The sequence below is a fragment of the Microcaecilia unicolor genome, chromosome 3 (genome assembly GCF_901765095.1).
Source record: "Microcaecilia unicolor chromosome 3, aMicUni1.1, whole genome shotgun sequence".
Taxonomy (NCBI): Eukaryota; Metazoa; Chordata; class Amphibia; order Gymnophiona; family Siphonopidae; genus Microcaecilia; species Microcaecilia unicolor.
This window is the reverse complement of record NC_044033.1, coordinates 479,170,763-479,198,164: the sequence shown is the minus strand read 5'-3', so window position 1 is coordinate 479,198,164 and position 27,402 is coordinate 479,170,763. Positions and strand designations below refer to the sequence as shown.

General features: G+C 44.4%; 1 protein-coding gene across 1 annotated transcript in view; it reads right to left on the bottom strand.

The window, feature by feature from the left end:
- DDX43 (DEAD-box helicase 43) overlaps positions 1-27,402 on the bottom strand; it is a 344,939-nt gene that overhangs the window by 218,705 nt on the left and 98,832 nt on the right. The window lies entirely within an intron of this gene.

The following is a 27,402-nucleotide window of genomic DNA, read 5'->3' as shown; positions in this document are numbered from 1 at the left end:
CCCACAAGTGGCGTCTAGATGATGCCTTAATATCTGACGTGACTAATATCACTCAGCTTGAGAATCATCTCCAGGACTATCTTCAAATTAATGATAATAAGACTGTCTGCCTGGGAATTCTGTAGGAGGGCCTTAAGGCAGTCATGCAGGGGCATCTTATAGCTTTGCACGCTCACTTGCAGAAAACACGTTTTCCTGCGGAGACACTTAGGACACACCTGACTTTGGAGTGCCAACTTTAGACGGGGGTTGGTCAGGCAGATCTAGAAGATTGGACACACAAGCTTCGGCTCAAGCTTAATGACCTGAAATTGGCTGGTATTTTAGACCAATTGCATAAGGTTCGCCAGGCTCATTTTGATTTTAGTAATAAGGTCAGTAGGCTCCTGGACCATAAACTTAAGCAGCAAGCCGTTCACACACATATTCCCCGTCTTAGAGAAGATCAGGTTTCTCTTCATACAGTTTCTTCCACTCTGCAGAGCTTATTTGTTCTCTTGTATGAAAAGATTTATACCCCATATATTCAGCCATCCCTGGATACTACCCTCTTATTTAGCAGAGGTGGCATTACCCAAGCTTACTGAAGCTGACTAGCTAGCACTTTCTCAACCAAACGATACTGATGAGATTCACTGAGCGATTTGAGATTTACCTAATGGTAAGGCACCAAACCCGATGGCTTTACTAATAAGTTTTATAATACCTTCAGGGGGCTTGTGGCACCGGTGCTCTTACGTATGTTTAACTCTTTTGATGAGGGGGGCCCACTCCCAGCGACATGGAATTCGGTGACCATAACAGTTTTATCCAAGACAGGAAAGGACCCCCATCTTTGTAGTTCATATCACCTCATTTTGTTGCTCGGTTCAGACTATAAAAGTTTTACTAAGATTTTAACAAATCGACTGCAGCATCTATTGCCTACTCTGATTCATAAAGACCAGACGGGCTTTGTTCATGATTGTCAGACTTTCGATAAAGTGCAGAGAGCCTTACACCTTATCTATAGTGCCTGGTCTAGAGAGATTCATATGTGCTTACTATTGCTTCATGCTGAAAAAGCGTTCAACCAGGTACACTGGCCATTTTTGTTTGCAGACCTGGAATGAGTGGGCATTCGACTGTGTAACAGATCTCTGTTATCGTCAATGAGAGGGCTTAGGTCTTCAGGAGCTTGGACAAGTTTTTTTTTTTTTTTTTTTTTTGGGGGGGGGGGGGGCGGTGTGTACAATAATGTGTGTGCAATACTTTCCTTCAGGAGGAATATGGATTGTTTGCATGTGTGGCCATGTAAGATCACATAAATGAAGGAAGTCCTTACATTCTCGTGCGTTGGTAGAGAGTGGGTCTTCTAGGTGAAGGTTAATGTCTTCTAATACTAGTATATTGGAGCTGGATACACATGTATTTGAAACAAAGTCCATGAAGTCTGCTTGGCTTTCGTTCCAGTTGCATGATGGTCTGTAAAACAGGACACAATTTAGGTGGTCGAGCAGGGTTTTATGGTGGATTCTGATTGAGGCTATTTCGAGGTGGGTTGCTATAGATTCGGCAGTGGTTTCAATAGTGAGGTGTGCTCAGTATATTAGCGCTATACCTCCTCCTCTCTTTTCTTTTCTGGTCCTGTGAATGATTTCATATCCTGGAGGACATAGGTTTAAGATGATAGGGTCCTCCTGATCATGGATACAGGTTTCAATGATGAAGAGTAGATCAAGTTTAGCTGACGTGATCCAGTCTGTTATTATTGTTGTTATGTTTATTACGGATCTGGCATTGACGTAGCCTACTTGTAGTTTTTGGTATGGGTCTTCTATGTTCATTGTTATTTGGACTTTTTTTTAGTTGTTGGGTCTTGGTTTGTGAGGGTTTTTTAATGGCCTTTCTTTTCCTTTTGTTGAGGTTGTACACATGTTGGTGTTTTTCCTTTGTTTTGGTTATTGTTGGTTTGGTTTGGTGTGGTGTGGTGTGTCTGGTCAGTATTCGGTGATTGTATAGTATGGGTATATTATTGATTTCTGCGAGTGGGGTGGTTAGGTGAATCAAGGATAAGGAGTAGATTGCTAGGAGTAGTTTGGCAGTGTTCATTGTAGTATTAATTCACTTGGGGTATTAGTATGTCGTGTTTGATGGGGTGCGAAGTGGGATTTTATTCTTTGTGACAGAGTCTAGTGTTCTGGTCTTGTGTGTTTTGTGAGTCTCCAGCTTGTCTACTGAGTTGTTGGTGTCTATGGTGTTTCTGATGTTTCGTTTGTAGGTTAGATATAGTTAGTTTACTCACGATTAGATGCTCTAATGTGTAGCCCTAGGGTGCAGAGACTCCATGATTCTTGACTCAAAAAAAACAGAGGTGGTTTATTGTGCTCTCCTTGCTTTACAGGAATTTCCACTTGTTATTTTGGTGGTTGGAGGTGGTAGTCTGAGGTGAGGCGGCTGTTTTGTAATTTGGATTTTTTTTTTTTTGTCGTTATTGGTGAGTGAGCAATTTCCAGTACTGTCGTCGTGTGTTAGATCTCGTGGATCTGGGTCCTGGGCTTGTTTTTCATGTTGTGCTGGGTCCCTGCGTTGATGCTGCTGTCCGGGCCGCAGTGGTGGGACTGGATGAGACCTCGGGGGCCCCAACGATCACCTAGGTGTGCTTTCATGGCTCCCTACTTCAGGGGCGGCTTCTTTATATATGCTGCTGTCCGAGGAGGCAGAGTCAGGTGTTCGACTGCGGCCTCACGGTCTCGGGTGAGCCTTATGGGGGGCTCAATCGTCTCTTATTGCTCGGTGTGCTGGGCGAGCGGAGGTAGGGCTGAACCTTGTGCTGGTCCCCTTATGAAGGGCCGACGACTCTCGCCGGGTCCAGAGAGGATTCGCCTCATCAGGTCCGGGGAGAATTCGCTGACCGGCTTGGTTTGAACGCCTCTTGTGCCTTGCCGTCCAGGCTCCGGGCAGGCAGAGGATTCACCGACCGGTTTGGCTTGATTGCCTCTTGCGGCTTATCGTCCAGGCTCCGGGTGGGCGGGGGCAGCGTCGGGTTCACTGTGAGCCTCTTGCAAATCCTCGTGGGGAGAGGTTCAATTGCCTCTCCCTGCTCCAAGGTATGTCGGCTACAACGGCTGCCGAACACACACAGGCTTCACTGGTCAGGAAGTTGTTGATGTCCTGAACTCTGTCTGTTGCCACGATCCCTGTTACTCTGCCCTGTCTCGGCCTGGATCGTTTTCTCTGGGCTCAGACACGGAGCCCTCACAGGTAGGTCTGTTCCGACACCATCTTACATGTGCAGTTGGGATAGGATAGGTGTGGGAGGGGGTAAATCTCTTGTTTATATAGAGCTCTTCCTTCCTATCGTAAACCCATTATGCATTATAAGTGGGAACGGGATTTTAGTGCCCCTTATGAATATCCTCCATGGGAACATGCCTTTAAATATCTACTTATGGTATCCACAGCTAGCAGTTTGGTAGAAAATGGTTATAAACTCCTTTACCGCTGATACTATACTCCTCAGCATCTTTTAAGATGTTTTACCAAGGCTCCGCCCTGTGTTGTAGGCAGTGTGGTCAAGTAAGAGATATGCTCCACATAAGGTGGACTTGTCCACAAGCACAGTTATACTGGACTATGGTGTTGAAGTTTGTTACCAGCCTCACTGAAATTTCTTGCTCCATGAAGGCGGAGCATTGTCTCCTACACTTTAAGCCTTATACAATAAAGCCAGCCACTCAAACTGGTGACTCGTGTCTTAGTGGCTAGCAAGCTAGTACTGGCGGCAGCCTGGAAGCAATCTACATTGCCAGGCCTCCAGGTTATTTTGCGGAAACTGGACTATATCCATCAGATGTCCAAACTTAACATTATCCGGAATGGCTGCACCATCTCCCATCATAAAATTTGGGATTCTTATACGACATGGATCTTGCATCCAGATTCTTCATTATCATCATCCAATTCAGCGTTACCCTTCTTTTCATCAACACCCTAGGGGGTGTAGGTGTGTGTGTGGGGGGGGGGGTATTGTTGTTTTGTACTTATCTTGAGAGAGGGGGATTTTGTTGGGTGGCAGGGAGGAGTTGTATATCTGATGGGGGATGTGTTTCTTTTCAGAATTAATGCTCTATATTTGGATGACAAATTTTTTGCCGTTGTATTTGTGATTTTGCTTTTGTTATACAAATTTCAATAAAAACTTAACAAAAAAAAGAAAAAAGAAACCGTTCTTGTTTGTTAAGGTATTACATCACAACCTAGTTGTAATGCAAATGAGAATTAGCTGACCGAGAATGTGGTCTTTGAGAGCATTCCGAACTGCTCACAATTTGAGATCGATTAATATGTCGTTGTTTCTCCTGTGGGGACTACGAACCCTGTGTATGGAAGTCAGCAACCTACCATGGAGGCATCTGTGATAAGGACTATGTGATGAAGTAGGAGCTGAAAAATCCCCATGTGAGATTCTGGGAAGCCATCCAATACAGTAGAGAGAGTGGTTTAGCTGTGGAGTACCTCAAATATGGGCTGAGAGCAACCTAGTGGCTTGAGACCACTGAGAAGAGCCCAATGAGGTATTCAGAAGTGGAGCCGAGCCAACTGTGTGACATGGACTGTTGAAGCCATGTGGCCAAGTAGGAATTCCAGTTTAATGTTGATTTGGAGAAGTTCATGAGGATTTTACATTTAAAAACCTTCTTTGGGGATGCTCATATGAAGCATGAACGTACTATCATCAATCCCAAATCTACATGGAGACCGCAAGGTCAGATGGATCCTGCATTGATTATGTTCAAGCAAATGGTACTTGCAGACACTGACAAGTGGAAAGTGAAGGGTGGTTTTAAGTTTCCTAGAAAATACAACCACAGTAAAGAAGAACTGGTTGCTATTCAGGATTTGCAGAAAGATGAATCTATTGTCATCAAGAAGGCGGACAAGGGTGGCGCAATCGTGATTTTGGATAAACAATAATATATAGAAGAGGGTTTAAGGCAGTTAACAAGTTTTTCAAATTACACAAAATTGCCCTTAAACCCCACGAAGCGCCTACAATCAGTCATCAACAGAATTACCAATGATGCTTTACAACAAGGTTTTATAACCCCCAAAAATAAAAGATTCCTTTGCTGCCCTCATCCAGTTACACCTGTCTTGTATTTCCTACCGAAAATACATAAACATCTTACCAAGCCACCCGGTAGACCTATCCTCTCTGCTCGCCAGTCTGTATTAGAACCATTATCCCAGTTTCTTGATGAATTTTTGAAACCTGAAGTCCCTAAAATTAAATCATACATCAGGGACAGCACACATTTTTTACAAAAACTTGCATCAATGAAGGTTGATGAAGGCCCTTTTCTGATGGCAACATTAGATGTGGCATCACTGTACACTTCGATCCCTCAATAAGAAGCTTTGTCAACTATTCAGAGAGTGTTGGATAGGAGAATGAGACCTCATCTTATTCCCACTGACTTCCTCATTCAATTGGCACATTTGGCACTGAAGGAGAATTATTTTTCATTCAATGGCAGTTTATATCTTCAAAAGAGCGGGATAGCGATGGGCGCAACCTTTGCTCCATCAGTTGTCAATTTATATATGGAACAGTTTGAGGAAGAGTGGTTGGAATCTTCTCCTTTTCATGATTCCATACTTCAATGGTGGAGGTATTGATATTTTTCTTTTATGGAGGGGTACATCTAAAGATTTTTCCTCCTTTATGGGCTGGTTAAACAGCTGTAATATCAATATTCAATTTACCTATAATTTTTCCAGCACCAATGTAAGCTACCTGGATATTGATGTATTTATGACCACTGAGGGATTTTCCACGCGAGTACATCATAAAGTGACGAAGAGAAATACCTTTTTACATCACAACAGTTGTCACCCTTTACATATGCGGGACAATTTACCTTTATCTCAATTTTTAAGAATAAAGAGGATTTGCAGTGATGATTCAACATTCAGAGCACAGGCAAAAGATCTTATGATTAAATTAAGAGAACGTGGTTATTGCAACAAGGTACTCAAGGGAGCTTATCGTAGAGCTTATTATAATAGCAGGGATTTATTATTATCAACAACTTCCCCTAGAGGCAAGGACAATGATACCATGACCATGGTTCTCCAATACACTGAAGCTGGTGAACAGGTAGCAAATATCTTAAGGCACAGATGGGATAAAGAACAGTAAGGTTTTGCCATTATATTATTAGGATTTACCACCTTTTTGAAGGAATTTACTCACAGCTGTGTAAAACACGAATAAGTCAAACACAGCTAGAGGCTGACCGAAACCACAAGTAAAAATGTGACCCCAACCCAGCCTCTCCCTCCCCACCTCTACCAACTTGCCCTCCCCAGGGTTACTTTCTAAAGGCTCTGTTGCTCTAGTGACTTCTTCAGGGCAGGAGCATCCCATGTTGCTCATGCCCCCCGGTGGCTCCGTCTTTTAAATGGTGGTCATAACTTCCAACAGCAGCCCTGCGAGACTGCTGTGGGAGGTCGTGGACACCATTTTGAAATTGGGAATAAGCAGGAAATTTGGTCAGCCTCTAAAAATATTCAAATAATACAAGGTATAGCATAGTATGCTACATTACAATGTCAATTATAACAACTGAATGGTAAAGAATAGACAACTGGTTCAATTATAACACAACCTAAGTCTATTCACTGCTGGATAAACAACTGAACAGTAAAGAATAGACAACTAGTCCACACGAGTCAAACTCTCAATTTAGTAAGAGGCGGAGAAAAAGCCTCATAATTTCATAAAAAAAGGCGAATGACGATTTGAGTCAACACTCAATATATGGGTGACTACCCTTTTGTGACTCATATAATCATAGGCAAAAACCCCCTCCTTCAAAATAACAGTTTTTCTGAAGAGCTTTAATTGCGCTCAGTTATTTATATTTAATGGCAAATATGCTTTTTCAATTTTAAAGGCGGTGAATAATCAACCACAAAGTGAGATCACTTATCTTTGCGTTCAGTCGGCTTGTCAGACCTCGACAGGTACCCGTTTCGCAAGGGCTTTATCAAGAAATCTGGACCTGTATGAACGTAATAGTGATCTGCTGTCAGTGTGTGCTACACAGTGTCAGCACAATCCGCAATAAGACACTTTAATAGAGTAATAGAGTTAGAAAATAAGGGAACTAATTTAAAGAAAGTTACGCACAAATTCAGAAAAGTGCATGAATATAATCTCAGCTAGGACAGGAGTGGATAAGAAAGCCCAGGCTGCTATATGTGCAAAAGTGTCACACATAATAGAGGGATGCGGGAGATTATACTAAAGGGACTATATATACCTGGATGCAGAAGGATGGGTCTGGATCTGCACAAACGTCGCAGAAGGTTACCATAGAAGATGACAGTAATTCTAGTAACAATAGTTGGAAGCCTAGAGTCATTCAAAATCACCTATTTTTTTTTTTTTTTTTTTTAAAGAATGGGGAGTACATAGGGGAGGTCACAGAAGAGGCAGAGGAAACAGACGTCACAATCAAGGAATAGATAGAGGGCAATATAAGGAGCAGAATTGACCCAACACCAGATCCAGGAGTCCAAAGATGATTAGCCATGAACATCTTGGGAGTTATCTTGTCAGAATCCCAACTGACTGTGTTAAACAAAGGACTTAAATTTGCTCCTGCTGCTAGATGTGATTTATTCGCAACTCAGAGATATTGCCTCCTTGCTTTGTGCGCTATAAATTAAACTATATTTTTCGACCGAGAGAGGGACGGAGGATCCCTCTATTATGCATGGTCCTTACAGATGGATTCCATGATTGCTGCCTTCTGTGACCTAGTATTACAAGATATTTTGTAAACAGGACAAGATAATACTCATAAAAGACTTGTCAATATGACATATGATGAATTTCAGGCTCTTCAGGCATTACAAAAAGCTATTTGATCATTAAATCAGCTGATAAAGGAGGGGCTGTGGTGGTTCAGAATAGAGAGCAATATATGATGGTGGTAATGAAACTTCAGTAATACGAATCAGTACTTGGCTCGTCAGACAGACCCAACCTCTCCACTCTTATGGCTGAAATTAACACCTTGGTCACCCAAGCAAAAGATCATGATTTTATTACCAGAGAGGAGAGAGCAGATTGTTGATAGTTTTATCACCTCAGAAACCAGTGTTCTGAATGGTTCTAAAAGTGCAAAATCTATTTGACAATCTCCTGGTCGCCCTATTGTGTCCCTTAATGGTACTCTTTTAGAACCATTGGCAAAATTTGTGGACTATTTTTTGAAACTAATAGTGGGTAAAGTCCAGTCATATATTAAAGACACCACTCATTTTTTTTGCGTCTTTTAAAGTACATTACAGCCTATTGCCCATGTAGGAGCAAAACCAGCACTATGAAGCACTTTGGTGGAGTAGCCTAGTGGTTAGTGCAGTGGACTTTGATCCTGGGGAACTGAGTTCAATTCCCACTGCAGCTCCTTGTGACTCTGGGCAAGTCACTTAACCCTCCATTGCCCCTGGTACAAAATAAGTACCTGAATATATGTAAACCGCTTTGAATGTAGTTGCAAAAACCTCAGAGAGGCGGTATATCAAGTCCCATTTCCCTTTCCCCCTTTATACTTCGGAGTGGTCTGCTCATATCAAAATTTGGGTCAGATTCATTGATGATGTTTTTTTTCATATGAATGCATACAGAGTCATCGTTCAGATCATCTGTCACTTGGCTGAATTTGCTGGATGCTCATTTGAGATTTTCCATGTACAAGGATTATCAATCCATAGCATTTTTGCAACTCCAGTAACACACCACTCAAAAAATGACCCAATAGAATTTATGTTCAAACACATTAGCCATCTTTCTAGCTTCAGGACATTAACACAAAAATTTGAATCCTCCCAAAAGCCATAATGGCAATTCTAGCCAACTGAGTCTTGAGCACATCAGACAAAGAATTTTCAAGCCCACCTTGACAGCTTGCCTATACGTTACACCTTATGATCTCCAGAAAGAAGCATTCATACCAAAGAGAACAAGTATTACAGAGAGTGCCAGCAATAAATTTCATAGACAGATCACACGCCACATATCCTTGCTTAAAAATGAGGTTCATTACTATTATGATACGAGTACTAATCCATTGGGAGACATTTCTCCTGAGAGTCACCTATTTTAATATTCACCTCATGCCTCTAGGTGAACTGTTTAGGTTCATGGACACAAATTCAGTATCTGTGCTAAGATGTACAACTACTCACACCTAACAAACAAGATCTATCCACAGGTTTCAGCAAATTGACTCCCTACCAAACCAGAAATTGGCAAAAAAAAACAAAATACACTCTACCTGAATCCAAATAAAGCAAACATTTTGTGGGTTCTAAAGACAAAGAGAGGTACTTTAAGCAATTAGGCTACTAAGTAGTAAATTTAAAACAAAGCGGAGAAAATATTTCTTCACAACGAGTAATTAAACTCTGGAATTTGTTGCCAGAGAATGTGGTAAAAGCAGTAAGCATAGCAGGATTTTAAAAAGGTTTGGATAATTGCCTAGAAGAAAAGTCCATGTTCCTAAACATGGTCCTGCAGGAACCCCAGCCAGACAGGTTTTCAGGATCTCTACAATGAATATTGATGAGAAAGGTTTGCATTCACTGCCTTCACTGCGTGCAAATCTCTCATGAATACTCATTGTGAATATCCTGAAAACCTGACTGGCTGGGGTGCCTCCAGAATCAGGTTTGGGATCCATTGCCATAAGCCATTATTAGGATGGACTTGGGAAAATCCACTGCTTTTTCCTACGATAAACAACATAAAATCTGTTTTACTGTTCTGGGATCTTGCCAGGTATTTGTGACCTGGATTGGCCACTGATGGAAACAGGATACTGGACTAGATGGACCTTCGGTCTGTCCCGGTATGGAAACACTTATGTTCTTATTATGAACAATGTATCTAAAAATAAAAATGTATTTACATAGTAACATAGTAAATGACTGCAGATAAAGACATGAACAGTCCACCCAGTCTGCCCAACAACACAAATTCATTTTACATGGTATGTGATACTTTATACGTATACCAGAGTTTGATTTGTCTCTGCAATTTTCAGGAAACAGACCGTAGAAGTTTGCCTGGCACTGTTCTTGTACTAGTTCTGAAGCTAATATCCAAGCCCCTTAAAATTTAAACTCCAGTCCATCCCTATCTATTCAGTCACGATCAGGGCACAGACCATAGAAGTCTGTCCAGCACTGGTTTTGCTTCCCAATTACCGGTGTTGCCACCCATCTTCACTAAGATTCCATGGATCCGTTCCTTCTAAAGAGGATTCCTTTGTTTTTATCCCATGCATGTTTGAATTCCATTACCATTTTCATCTCCACCAGTTCCCACGGGAGGGCATTCCAAATATTCACCACCCTCTATGTGAAAAAATACTTCCTGACATTACTCCTGAGTCAGCCCACCTTCAACCTCAGTTCATGCCCGCTAATTCTACCGCGTTCCCGTCTCCAGAAAAGGTTTGTTTGTGGATTAATACCTTTCAAATATTTGAACATCTGTATTATGTCACCCCTGTTTCTCCTTTCCTCCAAGGTATACATGTTCAGGTCGTCAAGTCTCTCCTTGTACGGTTTGCAACGCAAATCCCATACCAGTTTGTAGCTTTTCTTTGCACAGCTTCCTGTCTTTTTACGTCTTTAGCAAGACACGGCCTCCAAAACTGAACACAATACTCCAAGTGGGGCCTCACCAACAAATTGTAAAGGTGCATCAACACCTCCTTTCTTCTGCTGGTTATACCCCTTCTCTATGCTGCCTAGCATCCTTCTGGCCATAGCCGCCACCTTATCGCATTGTTTCTTCACCTTCAGATCCTCAGACACCATCACCCCAAAGTCTTTCTCCTGAGTCAAGCTTACTAATTTCTTTCCTCCTATCTGATCTCTCTCTTTTGGGTTTCTGCACTTCTTTGTATTAAATTTTAACAGCCAGACCCTCGACCATTCTTCTAACATTTGGAGATCCTTTCTCATTGTTTCTACTCCCTCCAGGGTATCCACTCTATTGCCTATCTTCATGTCATCAGCAAAAAGGCAAACCTTTCCTTCCAACCCTTCAGCAATATCTCTCACAAATAGAATCGGCACCGACCCCAGAGGAACTCCACTGCTCACCTTCCTTTCCTCTGAGCGGATTCCATTTACCACCACCCTCTGCCACCTGTCTTGTCAACCAGTTTCCTATCCAGTTCACCACTTTTGGTCTTAAGTTCAGCCCTCTCAGCTTATTCACGAGTCTTCTGTGGGGGACCGTATCAAAGGCTTTGCCGAAATCGAAGTGATTACATCTAGCGCACGTCTTTCATCCAGTTCTTTGATAACCCAGTCAAAGAAGTCAATAAGATTCTTTTGGCAAGATTTTCCTTTGGTAAAGCCATGATGCATAGGATCCTGTAACCCGTTGGCTCCTAGAAAATTAACTATCCTTTCTTTCAGCAGCGACTCCATTATATTTTCTACCACCGACGTGAGACTTACCGGTCTGTAGTTTCCCACTTCTTCCCTATCTCTGCTTTTGTGAAGAGGGACCACATCTGCTCGTCTCCAATCTGTGGAACCTCTCCCCTCTCTAAAGATCTATTAAATAAATCTTTAAGAGGTTCCACCGGACCTCTTTAAGCTACCTCAGTATCCTGGGATGTATCCCATCCCATAGCTTTGTCCACCTTCAGATTCTCAAGCTGTTTATAACTTCTTTCTTCCATAAATGGCGCAATATCCACTCCATTCCCAGATATTCCCTCAGCATCCAATCGCAGTCCTTCTCCAGGATTTTCCTCTGTGAACAACGCAGAGAAGTAATTGTTTAGAAGTAATTGTTTAGCATGTTCCCTTTATCTTCATCAGTCTCCACATTGCCATTCTCATTATCTTTTAGCCTTGCAATTTCATTCCTATCGTTTCTCCTTTCTCCAATATATTTGAAAAAGGTCATCACCTCTCTTTACATCTTTAGCCATTTTTTCTTCTGCTTTCGCCAGCCGTATATCCCTCTTCGCTTGAGTTTAATCCAATAATCTTTTCCGTGATCCTCTCATTGCGTTCTTTTGTATTTCTTGAACAAAGCTTCTTATGCTCTTATTTTTTTAGCTACTTGTTTTGGAGAACCATATAGGCTTCCTGTTTCTTTTGTTTTTGTTTTCTTGCATAAAGATCAGCTGCCATATTTATAGCAGCCTTTAGCTTTGACCAACGATTTTCCACTTCTATGCCAACTGCTCCTTCTTCAGGTATTCCCCCATGTTATCAAAATTAGTACGTCTGAAATCTGGTACTTTTGAGCTTTGTGTGTCCACACTCCGCCTTTGCCCTTATATCAAACCATATCGTGTGATGATCACTATTACATAGGTGGGCACTCACCCAGATATTGGAAACACTCCCTCCATTCTTGAGTACTAGATCCAGCATCGACCCTTCCCTCGTGGGTTCCGTCACCATTTGTCTGAGCAAGACACTGAAAGGCGTCCACAATCTCCCTACTTCTCTCCGATTCTGCAGACAGGACATTCCAATCCACATCAGACAAGTTGAAATCTCCCAAAAGTAGCACCTCCCCTTTCATACCAATATTTTGAGTGTCTATTAGATCCTTGTCTAGGTTTTCCGTTTGTGGCGGGGGTCTGTAGATAACCCCCATGTGATACAGGTTCCGTCTTCTCTTTCCTGGACAATCCATACAGCTTCTTCCTTTCCCTAGGTTCCCCGCATTTCAGCCGCTCTGATATTGTCTCTCACATACAGTGCCACTCCTCCACCTCTTCGTCCCCCTCTATCCTCCCTAAAAAGATTATAGCCCGGTACGGACACATCATTCATGGGAATCATTGAATCACGTCTCTGTAATAGCAACAATATCCAAGTTTTCGTCAAACATCAGGGCTTGCAATTCTTGAATCTTTTTACTTAGACTATGAGCATTTGTGCTCATTGCTTTCCATGTGCTTAGTGAGTTTAGGTGGTTTTCTATATTTAGATGACCTTTCCCTCTGCCATCATGTTTATTCTGGGGGGTGACTTTCTGAATTCCCTTGTTTCATTTTGTCACCTTCACCCTCTAGTTTAAATGTCTAGAAACATATCCTCTGAATTTGTCCACAAGGATCCGTTTTCCTGTCAAAAAAAGATGTAGCCCATCATTACAGTACAGCATGTTACTTTCCACGTATTACCCCATGCTCCTATGTATCTAAAACCTTCTTCTTTACACCAAGACTCAAACCACTTACTGAATTCCACTGTTTTGGGTAGTCTTTCCTTCCCCTTCCCCCACATAGGAATTACTTCAGAAAAAGCCACAGTCCGAACCAAGATTTCAGTCCCTCCCCAAGCTTCTGAAATGCTCTCTGTGCTGTGAACTTGTTATTGTTGGCCAGGTCATTTGTGCCCAGGTGAATTACAACCAGTATTTGAAGCCTTGCTCTCTTCTCTGATCACTTTCAGTATTTGGTCGGTTAGATCTGGCAGCTGAGGATCCTGGAAGGCATTTCACTATGTTGGAACCCTTGAACTGTGTTAATGCCTCTGATAATAGAGTCTCCGAGCAATAAGAATTTTCTGCTTTTCATCAATCTGTCATTGTTTGGGGGATGTTTCTTGGGTTGTGCTATTTTCATTGCCTCTTGTTCCACCACAGTACTTTTTTCAGCATCATAATGATGCAACGCAGCAAAAGAATTAGATGGGGCAAAGGCTGGGAGGGCACGTGCTTCTGGTTCACAGGTCTTAGTCTACCAGAGCCTACTGTGACCCATCTATTCCTCTGTTTCATTCTCTGTGGCAGTGGTGATGGCAAATTGGCTGGGAATTGAGTAATTCTGGATGCTTCTTGTAGCTAATTCCTTCTTGAGTTTGTTGATCTCATCTTTCAAAGCTGATATTTGGAGACAGATAGGACAAGTGTCAGATTCTCAGGTTCAGAGCCAGCGGGGACAGGCTCTGGAGCAAACGTGAGCCCTTGGGCTGCTGACGAGGAGCGACAGCAGCAGGCAAAACCCACCAACCAACACTGGGCTAGCACACCGGCACAGGCAAGGACTGCAGGTGCCGCCCAGCGAGCCGTAACAGACCGGACCGAAACCCACTACAGTACACTGGACTGGTCCACATCGGACTGGAACGGAACACACCGGACTGGAACGCACACTGGACCGGAACACACTGGACTGGTCTGCACTGGACTGCAACACACCGGACTGCAACTCACCGGACTGGTCCGCACCGGACTGCAACACACCGGACTGGTGCGCACTGGACTGCAACACACCGGACTGCAACTCACCGGACTGGTCCGCACTGGACTGCAACACACCGGACTGGAACACCCTGGACTGGTCTGCACTGCTTCACCTGCACTTAGCCACTGTCCCCCAGGAGTTGAGCCCCTGGGTTCAAGCGGCCGGCAGGGCTTACCAGATACAGGATAACACAGGGACTGGGATACTAGAACAAGCTCGACAGAACCAGGACCAGGAATAGGACTAGGGCTGAGGGACCACCTCAGACCCTGGAATACCACGCAAGCTTGCACAAACCAGGAACACAGGGCCAAGACAAAATGGAAGTGCTCCCAAGCACTAAAAGGAACGGCAGGGAAGCCCACAGGGGAAAGCAGGGAAACCCAGCAACACAGAAGTGCTCCTAAGCACCACACCAACAGAAGAGCTCTTCAGCACTATACTAACAGAAGTGCTCCTCAGCACTAAACTAACAAAGATGCTCCTAAGCACTCCACCAACAACAGTGCTCCTAAGCACTAAACTAATCAGGAGTGCTCCTAAGCACTCCACTAACAGAAATGTTTCTAACAGCACCAAAACCAGAAGTACTTCTAACAGCACCAAAAGGGAAAGCAGGGGAGCCATAAGGAAAAAGCAGGGAAGCTAAACACATAAGTCAAAAGTGCACACTGCACTAACACTAACCTGGACCTAAAGCAAAACGTTGCAAAGGCAAAGGCAGCAAGTTCCCAGGTGGCTAATAAGCTCATCACAGCTGAGCTCAGCTGCAACAATCACAAGGCAGCTACGGGCGAGGCTAGCTGCCAAACTTCCACACAAGACTGGAAGGCTAAAATATCTGGACCGGAATGAAGTCTGGAAAGTCTATGGCAGCCACCGGTTCTGGCCACCAGAGGGCGAGAGGAGCACAACCCAATGGGAAAAAAGTCAAGAATGTGGCAACAAACTCTAAAGTTCCAGATAGTTTGCCTTAGGATTAAAGAAGAACATGTACTGCACTGAATGAAGGTTATGTTGATGTGATTCACAAGTGTGAAAAGGTGAACTATGATAGGGGATAGCAAGAAGTAGGATTGGCAAATTATGGTGTAATGAAGATACTTGTCCCTTGATTGTAATAAAGGGAGTAGATTCAGAACCTCTGAAGAGAAAAGGTCTAATTTTTGTTTGTTTTTAATAGGATAGAACAGGAGGAGGTAAAGTCAACAGTTTATCAGGTAGATAAGAGCAGGACACACGTAACATCAGTTTACAATCAAACCAAGTCTGAAAATGCCCAGCTTAGCTGGGCATTTAAAGTTGAAAAAAACCCCACTTGTTAATTAGTCATGCTTGATTCAGCAGTTAAGAGCTTTATTGCTGCCAGGAAATCTGAAGCAGATCATTTAATCAGTTGTGCTTAGCAGACTGGCCCTATTTGTTATTTGTACTTGATATGGTACAAGTTATGAAAATATTGTGATTAGTCCAAACACAGTGGCACATTTGCAGACTGGATGCCAATATTTTGGCCACAATATACCTGTTATGTAAGCCTTGCATTAGTTTTAATGCACTATTTGGTATACAAGGCTTTCATACTGGGGTTCCATATTGTGACTCCACCCACCCACCCTTTATCTGGAATAAGGAAGGAGAAATTGTTTTACCTGATAATTGTCTTTCCTTTAGTCAGGTGATGACTCTACCTTCTCCACACCAGAAATTTCATGAATCCAGGCCAAAGTATCAGCCTAGCTGTCTGACACTGCTGCATGGATGTCTCACCACCATCTGAAACTAAACATAACTAAGACTGAGCTTCTTATCTTCCCCCCTAAACCAACCTCTCCTCTTCCCCCATTCTCTATCTCTGTGTTTAACACGCTCATCCTCCTTGTCTCATCAGCTCGTAACCTTGGGGTCACCTTCAACTTCTCTCTCTCCTTCTCTGCACATATTCAACAAACTGCTAAAACCTGTCATTTCTTTCTCTATATCATCTCCAAAATTCGTCCTTTCCTTTCTGAGCACACTACCATAACCCTTATCCACCTCTCACTTAGACTATTGCAACTTGCTTTTCACAGGTCTCCCACTAAGCCTTCTCTCTCCCCTTCAATCTGTTCAAAGTTATGCTGCAAGACTTATATTCCGCCAGTGTCGCTATAGGCTCATATTAGCCCTCTCCTCAAGTCACTCCATTGGCTCCCTATTCGTTTCCACATACAGTTCAAATTCCTCTTACTGACTTACAAGTGCATTCACTTTGTAGCTCCTTAGCACCTCTCCACTCCTCCCCAGAAACTCCGTTCACTGGGTAAATGTCTCTTATCTGCACCCTTCTCATCCACTGCTAACTCCAGACTCCGTTCCTTTTTGTCTTGCTGCACCATATGACTGGAATAGACTTCTTGAACCAGTATGTCAAGCTCCATCTCTGGCCATCTTCAAATCTAGGCTAAAAACCCACCTTTTGGATGCTGCTTTTAACTCCTAATCCTTACTCACTTATTCAGTACCCATGCTTTATCATTCCCACCTTAGTAATTCCCTTATCCCTTACTTGTCCTGTTTGTCTGTCCTAACTAGATTGTAACTCTGTTGAGCAGGGACTGTCTCTTCATGTGCACTGTACAGCACTGTGTATGTGTAGCAGCACTATAGAAATGATAAGTAGTAGTAGTAGTACATTGTTCTTTACAAGTGGAGTGTTATCCCCTCCTACCAGCAGATGGAGGTACAGAAAGAGTTCAGCTTTACCAATGACCTCACCGGTAGTAGCTGGTAGTGCTCCCTGGAAAGATCCAGTTTGCATCTGCCAAAAGCAGTAGAAGGTCCCTTTTAGTAATGCACTCCTGTCCCATCAACCACTGCAGCTGTAATGATAATCAAGTATACCACCAGAGCGGCACTGACTACCCTGCAAGCTCCAAGATATAACAATCTCATGGGGAACCCATATTGCTGTAAATTTTAATATGTGTAATTTGACTCTTCTCATTTTTTATTTTTAAATGAGGGAAAGTGCAGCGCACAGCCAGAGTTCTGGACCCAAGTACTCCGGATGACAGGTTGCAGAATAGTATAGCTGACTAAACGAAAGAAAATTATCAGGTAATACATAAGTTCTCCTTCCGTGGTATCTAGCAACGCTGTTCTGCACAAGTGGGATGTATTGAAGCAGATCTACTGGGTGAGGGAAGATGAGGACCCCCCCCCCCCCCCCCCCAAATGACAGCCCTGCCAAATTCCAAACAGACCGTGGCTGACACATTCAATCTGTAGTGCTTAACAAATGAATGGAGTGACAACCACTTTGCCGCTCTACAAATCTCTCCAGGAGCCACCACCCTAGTCTCTGCCTAGGAAGTGGCCTGAGCCCATGTGGAGTGGACAAATCATAAAAATGTAGGCAGTCTCAATAGCCACCTTGATCCATCTCGCAATAGAGGCCTTAGAAGCCACCTGGCCCCTCCTAGTACCATGAAAAAGAACAGCGATTGTTGACACAAAAATTGTTTTGTCTTCCTGATGTCCAGTTTTGTGAAACATCCGGTCCTCAGGAACAGAACACTCTTCCAAAAAGGAGGGCAGGCAAACTTCCTGATTCACAAGGAACAGAGAAACTACCTTAGGGAGCAAGGAAGGGACCATGTGAAGAGAAACTGAATCCTCTGCAATAGACAGATACAAATCTCAACAAGACAGAGCCTGTAGCTCGGAAACTCTTCGAGCCAGATGTGATGGCGATTAAAAATACTGTCTTGAGAGTGAGGTCTGTAACAGAGGCTGAGCACAGAAGCTCAAAAACAGAGCCTTGGCAAGTACTTGGAGAACCAGATTAAGGTCCCAGGAGGGAAAGGAAGGAAAGGAGGGTCATAATGAGGGAGGGTGCAAATGCGCAAAATCTCCCTGTGCAAGACCAGAAAGGCTCTCTTCACCTTACCCTGAAAACTGGAAAGAGCAGCCACCAGGACCTTCATGGAGTCCAATACCAGACTCTGGCCCAGACCCTGCTGCAAGAAGCCCAGAATATCAAAGTCCTGAGCCTTGTAAGGGAACAGAGATGGTCCCACACACCAGATTCCAAAATCCTTTCAACTTTGACAAGTCAGAAATGTGTAGGACTTCTGAGAGCAGAGCAACATAGAAACCACTGTGGGAGAAAAGCTGCACTTCCCTAAGCACCTCCTCAGAAGAGATCTGGATCTTCCATTTCTACTGACACTTGCCGGAGAAGCCTTGACCTCTGGGCAATAAGAGTGGGATGCCATCCAACAGGTGCACAAGATCAGAGTACCACGACCAGCAAGGCCAATCCGCAGCTACTAGCAAGACCAGAAAAGGATGACACAAATTCCTGAACAACTGGCGGCCTATCAGAGGCCGGAGGGGGAGGAGGGAAAGACAGTGGGCTTCCTCCATCGGCTATGGCTGAACTAGGGCATCTATCCTTTCAGAAGCTAAGTCCCTCCGACAACTGAGGAATCGCTCCCTTTTTGCACTGTCTCCGAAGGCTATCAGATCAAACAGCAGGGGGCCCCAGCAGTCCACAATCAGCTGAAAGGCCTGCTGCCACTCCAGCTCCTATTCTCCTGGATGCAGGAGAGAACGACTAAAATGTTCACTTGCACATTGTCCATGCCCATAATATGGACCACTGTGAGGGCCTGCAGGTGTGTGTCTGTCCACCAACAGAGGCACACTGCTTCCAATTCTACTGCCTGACTCCTGATGCCTCCCTGCTTGTTGATATAAGCCATTATAGCAGCACTGTCAGACATCATCCTGACTGCATTTTCCTGGAGGAACAGCAGAAATTCCAACAGGACCAAACAAACCACCTGTGTTTCTAGATGGTTGATGGACCAAGCTGACTATTGCAGGGTCCAGGCTCCTCAAGTGAGCTCCTCAGGCAAAGAGACTTACATTGGTGATGACAAGCACTCATTGTGGGGGATCCCTCACCTTGGGCAAAAGAGGCAGAGTATGGTGAAAGTCCTGACAGAGTAGAGCTCACCAAGACAACAGTGCCCAATGCAGGGCCACATGTGAGGCCTCGCAAAGGGCACCACCACCAGTGTCACTGTCATGAAGCCTAGTTGCTGCAGGTAGTCTACTACTACTACTACTACTATTTAGCATTTCTATAGCGCTACAAGGCATACGCAGCGCTGCACAAACATAGAAGAAAGACAGTCCCTGCTCAAAGAGCTTACAATCTAGTAGACAAAAAATAAATAAAGTAAGCAAATCAAATCAATTAATGTGAACGGGAAGGAAGAGAGGAGGGTAGGTGGAGGCGAGTGGTTACAAGTGGTTACGAGTCAAAGGCAATGTTAAAGAGGTGGGCTTTCAGTCTAGATTTAAAGGTGGCCAAGGATGGGGCAAGACGTAGGGGCTCAGGAAGTTTATTCCAGGCGTAGGGTGCAGCGAGACAGAAGGCGCGAAGTCTGGAGTTGGCAGTAGTGGAGAAGGGAACAGATAAGAAGGATTTATCCATGGAGCGGAGTGCACGGGAAGGGGTGTAGGGAAGGACGAGTGTGGAGAGATACTGGGGAGCAGCAGAGTGAATACATTTATAGGTTAATAGAAGAAGTTTGAACAGGATGCGAAAACGGATAGGGAGCCAGTGAAGGGTCTTGAGGAGAGGGGTAGTATGAGTAAAGCGACCCTGGCGGAAGATGAGACGGGCAGCAGAGTTTTGAACCGACCGGAGAGGGGAGAGGTGACTAAGTGGGAGGCCAGCAAGAAGCAGATTGCAGTAGTCTAAACGAGAGGTGACAAGGGTGTGGATGAGGGTTTTGGTAGAGTGCTCGGAAAGAAAGGGGCGGATTTTACGGATGTTGTAAAGAAAGAAACGACAGGTCTTGGCGGTCTGCTGGATATGAGCAGAGAAGGAGAGAGAAGAGTCAAAGGTAGTCCCATACTGTGGGAATTGGAAGCCTGCACAATCTGCATTTCTACCTTAAAGCTTCTCTGCCTGGACCTCCGAGAGGAGCACCATTCTCCGGGCAGTGTCAAAGTGGACTCCCAGGTACTCCAGAGCATAGGAGGGAAACAGGTGACTCTTGCACCCATTCATGCCCCAGCCTAGTCTCTCCAATCAAGAGATGACTTGAGAAGTTGCCAGGCCATCCTCCACTGCCGATTCTGCTCAAATCAGCCAGTCATCCAGATTGGAACAGATAAGCAGCGACAACCACCATAATCTCGAAAAAGGTGATGGAGGCCGTGGCCAGTCCAAAAGGCAAGGCCCAAAACTGGTAATGGCGTCCAAGAACACAGGGCCGTGCCTAGGGTCTCTGGTGCCCCCCTGCAGACTATCAGTTGGCGCCCCCCCCCCCCCCCCCCCCCGTGTGGCATTTTAACAGCTTTGAATTGTTTTGCGTTATCTGCAAATTTAATTACCTCACTCGTCATTCCCATTTCTATATCAGTACGATATTTATCTATAGGATGGAAGGAATTTCAGTTGGCGTAACCGATTAATAGCACTTATGATCCAGGATAAATACTACGCTACTTTTTACTGGTAATAAATTAATAGAGTCCAAAGATATATGACATGTACATGGAAATTTAAGTAGAAAAGTCCCTCCTAAATGAAGAACTCTTGCTTTCATTAGGACAGATGCAGAAATGTATACAAAAAATTAGAGAGAGAAATAAAGAGTACCCTGTTCTGGTTGTTTTCTCTGTACTGGATAATTATTTTTGTATCACTGGATTTTCTGTGTTACATTAATTAGGTTAAAACCTGGGAGCATTTAACATCTTTTTTTCCTCAAAAGCACAGTCAGTCTAAATGTACCAACATTGTCCAGTTGAGCACAATATTAGCTTCCAAGTTCACACAACATCAGTAGAAAATAACTCTATTGGCTCAGGCTGCTTGCTATGTGAATATTTCATCACCGTTTCATGACTACCAAGTATTACGTATTAAGGACCTTTGCTATAGGTGAATCCTAAGGGTGGTAACCTCAGTTCTTTTGGGATAATGTGAGATATAAATGTAAAAAAAAAAAATAATAATCCCTTATCCTCCATCTTTTAAGACACTGCCTATCCAGCAGGATGGTGATGGCACAAGGAAAGCAAGTTTGGTCCTGTGAAGAACAACTCAAAATAACCTGTTCCTTAGCTAGACTCTAGTATGCTGAAGATGCAACCATACCATGCCTCTATGGTTATGTTCCACTAATAAATGATTAACTGGCTTTCTTGATGCATGACTAGGAACAAAAACAAACTTATTTATTCAGTATCACAATTCCTCATATACAGCCACACAACCACCTTTTAGGGTGCATAGTGTTCAGAATGAGCTCCTTTTATTATCGACCAGATAGAAGAGATAAAGAGTTTTCAGTTTTGGTACAGTATAAGTCATCACAAGAACAAAATAAAATAAAACCAATGGGCTGAATTAGGGGTTTATAGCTCATTTAGTTATGTTAAAAGAAATCTGCAAAACATGAAGTGAAGATGTGATTCAATAAGCCCCAATGAAAGGATAGTTTAATTTTACTTCCATTTAGTTTCAATATATTCCATCATCTTTATAACACCAGGCTTCCCAAGGCAGATTACAACAACAGTTGAGATGAACCCATTAAGAAACAGGATATCCTCACTGAAATCTCCTCATCTGTATTGTTTAGAACATTGCAGAAAAATGAGCACAAAATGCATTAACTGCTGTTTCTATCAACTACAGCTTTTTTTTTTTTTTTTTTAAGCTGTTGTAGTGATGCTCAATTTTTATTTTGTATGGACTCACCCTGTCTTCATCTAACTTCCTTGGCTGATAACGATTCCAGTTTTCTAATCTCCTTGTTCCTCCCCTTCCATCCCTCAAATCTGCTTTTCTTTAGCAGCCCCTGCAGCGATAACAGTCTGCCCGAGCCGGTGCCAAATGCTTCCCTCCTCTGACACGTCCCACGCCCTCGCGTACACTCATAGGAAGTTGTTGTGTCAGAGGGGCGGAGCAGAAGGAAGCATTCAGCAACGGTTCAGGCAGCCTGTCACCGCTACATGGCAGCAAGGAGGGGCCGCTAAAGAAAGCAGGTTTGAGGGACCGAGGGCGGGGGAGAGCGAAAGTGGTGTCTGCTAGACTCGGATGGGGGGATGGATAGATGGTTTAGCGTAGCTAGGTGGGACGCAAGACAGATAGGCGCCGTTTTCCATTGAAATCTGATTAGGGGAGCGGGCGCAAGGGGAGGAGCCGGACCCTCAGGGCGCGGCGTCCTTGAAGACAGGCGCCCCCCTGCGGTGCTTACCCCGCTTACCGTGTTTGCACGGCCTTGCAAGAACACAGAAGCAAATGTAATGCCTGTGATGTGCTACAATAGGAATGTGCAGATGACCCTGGATCTTATAAGGCCTATCAAGAACTCACCCGACTGACCTGAGGCAACTACTGACCTGAGGGTTTCCATGTGAAAATGTTGTACATGCATGCAGGCATTTAATCCCTTCAAATCCAGAATGTTATGAAAGGACCTGCTCTTCTTGGGGACCACAAAATAAATGGAACCACCACCCAAACCGCATTCTTCGTGAGGCACTGATTCCATAGAGACAAGCCCCAACAGGTGCTTGAGAGTAAGGGAAATAGTCTGTTGCTTTTGCTCCAAGCCACATGGGGAAAGCACGAAGATGTCAGAAACAGAGTACCCCTTCTGAACAACCTCCAGAACCCACTCATCCAAGGTGATGTGAGCCCACTCGCGGAAGAGGGACATTTGCCCCCCCCTACTTGTATCACCGAGGGGCCCAGTGCATCCTCACTGGGCTTTCCACTAGAGCTTCACCTGCAGTGGCTAGGGCCTTGAAAGAAGCCCGACTGAAAGGCCTCCCTGAACTGGAGATTTGGGCTGGAACATGCTGGACTGGCTGAAATGCCCCCCCCCCCCCCCCAGCAACCTCTGGAAGCAGGGGACCACAGGCTTCAGTTCAGGAAGACTAAGAGGTCTAGCCTCCTCCATATAGTTTACCAGCTTCTCCAGATCCTCCTTAAAAAGAACGCAACCTCACAAAAGTGCAGCTAACTAAAACTGACAGAGCCACAGGCAGCAACGGCCCACAACAGTCAAGCACACTGAGAGAGAGCTCAGGCTGAACAGATCATACAGGACATTTGCAAAGGTGGCTGCTCCAGACACTAGGTGGAAAATTTCCATGGACTCTGGCAGCTGCTGCAGCTAGCGCAGCATGGTACAATGCCACATAGCCACCACAGATTGAACACTGGACAAAGGCTAGGCATAACTGCTGCTCCACCCACTTATCATGGAGCTCCCCAAGGGCCAACCCACCCTGAACAGAGACAGCAATCACCTTAGTGAATGACTTGACTTAAAATTGTCAACCTCAGGGTATGTCGAGTAGATCTCCACCTCCTCAGGGGTGAAGGAATACAGGTGATCGAGGGTCCGAACCCCCCTTGAGAGCCCGATCTCCCAGCATCATTCGGGTAAGAGCCTTAAGAGGAAAATGCTTTGGGGGCTCTGCAAGGCCCTCCAAGAGAAAATCCCCCTCAGAGGGGTCCACAGCAGGAGATTTGAGGATCATGAGAATCTGTCACCTCACCAATGAGACAACAGATCTCCTCATGATGGAAGAGCCAGATCACGTGAGATTGCTCCACTCCCTCCTCCCATGGGGGAGTATCATATAAATCTGAACCAGAGGGAAAGAGTCAGAAAGAACCTCCAGATTCTCCCATGATAACCCCAGAGCTGACTGGAACATCAACAACCTGCCCCCACACCAATTTCTCCTGTGCAGGAGGCCCAGGCCAGGAAATTCCAGGCCACTAGGGGCTCCACCACCAACCAATGGGCCAGCCTCCTCCTGCAAGGCTGGTTTGACCATTTGGGTCAAAGTCTGGAGCCAGAACCCCCCCCCCCCCCCCAGGGCTCCTAGGGTACCACCCCTGCAGGACGACCTTAAGTGGGTGGGTGGAAAAGTAAGACCCCTCACCCTCCGAGCCATGAAGAGGGTTGTGGAGAATCCTGCTGCTGAGAAATAGCAGAAGGAGAAAAGAAAGCTGTGGGAAAATGGTCGCCGTTCCCACCGAGATGGGTCCTGATGCCTTGGAGCAGGGAGAAGCAGCAGCTGCTCCATCAGCCCACACACTCCCCCCTCCCGGGGTTGTAGGAGTATTTTACCTGAGATCCCATCTTTGCTGGTCTTAGCATATACAGCCATTATTATAACGATATGGATTACAGCTTGTGACCTGTACCAGCTTTGCCAAAGGAACATTACTGCCGAGCATAGCAAGATGATTTCATCCATGGACATATTCTGTGTTGCAAACTGGCTGCTATCTCCTGGGAAGATTGGAGGAGAGAGACACATGGCTCCAGGCGTATATGAGCAGACAGGGAGGTTTGCTTGTCGTCGATACTAGAACAAAGGTTCGCTTCTTGATCATGAAGCTGGCTGGACATGATTACACCATCTGTGAATGGTCCACAGGTATCATCTGACACTTGGATACCAAAACGTTTGGACTGAAAAGAGAAAGAAGAGGAGGATGACCGGAAGACTTGCAGGTGGATAGAAGGCTCGCGAATAGCCAGAGACTGATTTTCCTAAACACCAGTGAACTGCATACCTTTTAACAAATTCACAAGGTTCGCTCAGCTACAGTTTACGGCCTTACTTATGACTGTGTAATCTGTCTCCAGAAGACAGATCTCGGACTTTATCCCTGGACTGAGACTCGTTGCAGGGGGGGGGGGGGGTTGACAAGACTAGTTGAGCCTTCGTTTTATTTATTCATTCCTTCATTTTCAGCAACAGATTTATAGCCTGCACCAGGGAATAAAGTTAAGCCAGGCAAAGACAATTAGGATTTTTTTTTTAATTTGTTATTTTTTTCTATTTACTATGCCTGGGAGCTGCAGGGCAGGCTGAAGGGATTACATCTAAACAGGGTGAGCTGGCAAGGAGGGGTAGGGGGGAATGGGGACCCATACTCCTCAGACAGGGTCCCATAGGACTGAGCCACAAGCCTCACCCAGTGGATAAGACACGCAACTGGGGGAGCAGCGGAGCCAAGCTCTGTGCTGGACAAGATTTAGTCCAGGGACTGGATAACCTGTGAGCAGCCTTTAGGCTCTATCAAGTTGTGCAGCTGTGATCAGCAGAGCGGGGAGCTAGGCCAGGGACCAGGAGTACCAGGCAGTATGACCTACTATCTGCTGAGGTAAAGATAATACTGGACCTTTCCAGAGAGCACTACCAGCCAATACCAGTGAGGTCACTGGTAAAGCTCAGCTTTTTTCTCTACCTCCATCTGCTGGTAGGAGGAATTAACACCCCATTTGTGCAGAACAATGTAGCTAAATGCTAAGGAAGACAGCTTTTATGATATTTTGGTCCTTCCTCATTGACTATGTTGCACCAAGGGTTGAGAGAAAGATTAACTACTGGCATCATTATTGAAAAGAAGATGAAAAGATTTTTTGTTCTTTGTTATGTTTAAGTTAAAGAAAAAAACTTCACTTCATGATAGTCATAAAAACAAAAACCAGCAATGCAATAAATATGTTTTTTTTTAATTTATGATACTGCAAACTGCTGTGATACTTATGATGGGATATGGTCAATCCTGTTTAATAAATCTATCATTCAGTTCTGAATTAAAAGCTACTGCTAGATTTAGTATACTTAGATTTTAGCAGGGCCTCTGACATGGTTCTGCATAGACAACTTATAAAATGAACTGAGAGCCTTTTATAGGGGCCCTGAAGTGACTAATGTTATCTGGAAGATACAGATAACAAGGGGGATACAGTGACGCTTAGAGAAATATAAATGATTTAAAAAATTACAGAGACATGCTAAAAAATGCAAAGGCATGCATTTGGGCTTAAAAAAAACCCAAGACAGTGATACTGTATATGGTGAAGTACTACTGTACATAAAAGAGCAAGACCTGCAGATGATCATACCTGATATCTTAAGGTGGTCAAGCAGCTAGTACAGGCAATGGCAAAAGCCAACAGGGAGAGGAATGGCCAGCAAAGAAAAAAGAAGGGAAGGGAAATGGGACTTGATATACCGCCTTTCTGAGGTTTTTGCAACTACGTTCAAAGCTGTTTACATATATTCAGGTACTTATTTTGTACCAGGGGCAATGGAGGGTTAAGTGACTTGCCCAGAGTCAGAAGGAGCTGCAGTGGGAATCAAACTCAGTGCCCCAGGATCAAAGTCCACTGTACTAACCACTAGGCTACTCCTCTGTTTAAGTCTCTGATGAGACCCCATTTGGAATAAATAGTGTGTTCTGTTCTGGAGACTGTATCAGGATGGAGATGATCCGGAAGGCAATCTCTAAAATGGTCAGTCATCTTTACCACATAGTTATACACATTTAAAGATCTCAATATGTACACTTTGGAAGAAAGGCATGAGAGGTGAGATATCACAAGAGACATTTAAATCTCCCTTGGCATAAATGCACAGGAGGTGAGCCTCTCAATTAAAAGGAAGCTTTACAACAAGGGGTTTTAAGATGAAGGTGAAAGGGAACAGACTTGGGAGTAATTTAAGGAAAATGAAGATACATACCTGTAGCAGGTATTCTCCGAGGACAGCAGGCTGGACATCATCACACATGGGTCGTTGTCCGCGACGGCCCAGGAGACCGGAAATCAAAGAAAAAAAAAAAAAACTTTCAAAAGTTCTAGAAGCAGCGTGGCGCGCACGGGGAAAACGCACCACGCATGCGTGAGTGACTTTCCGCCCACGACGCCCGCTTCCCTCAGTTATATGAAAAGCAAACGAGAAGAAGAACAACTCCAGAGATGAGGATGGGTTGTGATGATGTCCAGCCTGCTGTCCTCGGAGAATACCTGCTACCTCGGAGAATGTATCTTCATCTTCTCCGAGGACAAGCAGGCTGGACCAGGGGTGTAGCCAGACACCCAATTTTGGGTGGGCCTGGGTCCAGGATGGGTGGGTAGAACTCCGCCTTGTCTCATAAGTGATTTGGTCTCGCCCTCTCTCGCCTGCATGCCATATGGTCTCTCAAACATTCCCCTCCCCCCGGCATACCTTTTTAAATAGCAGATTTTCACCAGCAGCGAGCAGCAACCAATACACA